The sequence below is a fragment of the Chrysochloris asiatica genome, unplaced genomic scaffold (assembly GCF_000296735.1).
Source record: "Chrysochloris asiatica unplaced genomic scaffold, ChrAsi1.0 scaffold00012, whole genome shotgun sequence".
Lineage (NCBI taxonomy): Eukaryota > Metazoa > Chordata > Mammalia > Afrosoricida > Chrysochloridae > Chrysochloris > Chrysochloris asiatica.
In genome coordinates, this window is record NW_006408530.1 from 5,904,721 (window position 1) to 5,907,763 (window position 3,043).

At 38.5% G+C, this 3,043-nt stretch overlaps 1 pseudogene; it reads left to right on the forward strand.

Annotated features, from left to right (window-relative positions):
* Window positions 1–1,799: 1,799 nt before the first annotated feature.
* Window positions 1,800–2,668, forward strand: LOC102836127 (annotated as a pseudogene).
* The last annotated feature ends 375 nt before the right edge of the window (window positions 2,669–3,043 follow it).

The window sequence follows — 3,043 nt, forward strand, 5'->3', positions numbered from 1 at the left end:
TTCCTGTTTGTTTCAGTTTCATTGATCTATCTTTCCTTCCTGTCTTTGCCTTCTCATCTTTGTTTGTGGGTAAATGTTGACAATTTGATCTCAAATAGTTAATTGTTTCAGGGTCACATTACTCATAGATTACACTGTTTTTTTAATTAGTCAATCTATTGTTTGGCTGAAAGGTAACCTTCAGGAGTGGTTTCAGTTTTAAGTGAAGATGGTATCCTAGTGTGTTCTCAAGAGTTCCTCCAGTCTCCATCAGTCCAGTAATTCAATTACTTTGTATGAACTTGATTTCTGTATATATCTGAGGTTGAGTTTGATCAATGGTGTTATTTAGACCTTCTCTATCTTTATTAAGTTTCTAATTGTTCTATGATTGAAAGTAGTATGTTAAATGATCCTACTGTTGTAGAACTATTTCCTTTTTCAATGCTGTTAGAGTTTGTTTTCTATATTTTGGCCGTCTGTCCTTGGGTACATAAATATTTATCATGGTTCGCTTATTATACTGACCTTCTAATCATTAGGGGAAGAACATACTTAGCATTTCTCAAGCTAAGGGAAATGAAGAAAACATTCAAGCCTTGACTTGCAATATTTAAAGGCTTATATGGACAAAATATTGAATGATGCAGAAAGCATCAAAAGAGATGGAAGGAATACAGAGTCACTGTACCAAAAAGAAATGGTCAAATATTCAATCATTTCAAGATGTAACATATGATAAAGAGCCAATAATACTGAAGGAAGAAGTTCAAGGTGCATTGAAGTTATTGGCAAAGAGCAAGGCGCTGGGAATTGATGGAATACAAATTAAAAGCTTTCAACAAACTGATGTGGACCTGGAGGCACAGTCATCTCTGCCAAGAAATTTGGAAGACAACTACCTGGCCAACCGATTGGAAAAGATCCATATTTGTGCCCACTCCAAAGAGATGGGACCCAATGGAATGAGGAAATCATCAGACAATATCATTAATATCGCATGAAAGTAAAAGTTTGCTACAATAAAGATAATACAAAAACGGCTTCAATCATACATTAACAGAGAACTTAACAGAGATCCAAGTGAGATTCAGAAGAGGACATGAAACAAGGAATATTGCTAACTTCAGATGGATCTTGGCTGAAAGCTGAGAATACCAAAAAGATGTTTACTTCTGCTTTAATTATTATGCAAAGGCTTTTGAATGTGTGGATCAGGACAAGCTATGGACAACATTGCAGTGTTCCAAATAGTCATTCTCCACAATGTTGTCCATAGCTTGTCCTGATCCACACAATCGAAAGCCATTGTGCTTATAAGGAGCTCTAGTGATTACGAATACGACTGCAAACCTCAAGGTCAGCAGTTCAAAACTACAAGCTTTTCCACGAGAAAGATGAGGTTTTCTACTCCCATAAAAATTTACAGCGGTGGTAACTGGTATGGATGTTTTCCGCCCGCGTTAACCCTTCCAAATCGCCCCCCTTCGGCTCAGGGCCTCGGTATTGTCCCTATTCCCACAGGACCCCGTTTGTTGCTCCCATTCACCCTGTCATTGTGTCCTTAGGCACTTTGTTTCTTTATCCTTCAACTCCTCCTGAAACTTTGCTTCGGAAACCAGCCCAAATGGCTCAGGGCTGCCAGGCCGCTTCTGTGTCCTAAAGGGGCTGGGGTGCATTCGAGGGTCCGCGGTTCCGCGGTTCCGGGGGACTCGAGGCTGGTGGAGGGCATCATCTGTCACTAGCCTGTTTTGTTTTGTCCTTTCCCAGGAATAACTTTTCAAAGGAAAGATATTTTGTGTCAACTCTTTCCTCGAGAAATGGCCAATGTGCTCTGTTACAGAGCCAGACTGGCTTCCTACCTCCCAGGATTTTGCTCTTTAGTTAAAAGGGTTGTCAATCCTAGACCCTTTTCAACTGCAGGATCTTTAGGTTCTGATTGAGTCTTATGTGGCCACTCCACCTCCAGATATATGCTCTCAAGAAGTATGGCCTGATGAAACTATGGGACCGTTGAACCTCAGGATCAGAGATTCCAGCTTTGATTGTCACCTCAGTGGAGCAGCTTCACAGAAGAAAAGCAGGTCCATAAAACTTTTCCTGATGTGCTAGCAGAACCTTTATCAAGTGAAAGACATGAGTTTGTGATGCCACAGTGTGTTCATGAATTCCAGGGTAATGATGCACGTATTGAACAAGAAATTAATAGTGCAGAAACTTACTTTGAAAGTGCCAAAGTAGAGTGTCCAAACATGTCCAGAATTGCCAAGAAGAGATTTTGAAGCACTATTTCCAGAAGTCACCACCAGCAAGTTAATGATTCTGACTGTGACACAGAAAACTAAGAATGATATGACTGTTTGGAGTGAGGAAGTAGAAAATAAAAGAGAAATGCTCTTAGAAAAATTCATCAGTGATGCTAAGGAAATTTGTTATGCTCTTCGAGCTGAAGGCTATTGGGCTGACTTTATTGACCCATCATCTGGTTTGGCATTTTTTTGGACCGTATACAAACAACACTCTTTTTGAAACTGATGAACGCTATCGACATTTAGGATTCTCTGTGGATGATCTTGGCTGCTGTAAAGTGATTCGTCATAGTCTCTGGGGTACCCATGTGTTTGTAGGTAGTATCTTCACTAATGCGACACCAGACAGCCATATTATGAAGAAATTAAGTGGAAACTAGCAGTATTGTCAGTGTATTTGTTGTACTCTGTACATAAAATTTTGGATTATTCTGTAAACACCATCACAAACTTCCGTTTTTAAAATAGACTTATTACTAGGTATTTATTTCAACATTTATTAATTTACAGCGTTGGCAAGCAACTTGTGATTTTTAAATCTCAGCTATTCGTTGTTCATATTTATCAATGAATACATGTTGAGTACCTCTACCTTGTATATAATGTGGTAATTAGCATGTAACCAGGAAATGATCTCATGTTCTTATTTTTCCCCCTTATTAGAAAACCTATTTTAATTCTTTTTCTCCAAAAATAAATCACAGATTTAATTGATATAATATGTGCATTTTCATTGCAGTACTTTAAAAATATAG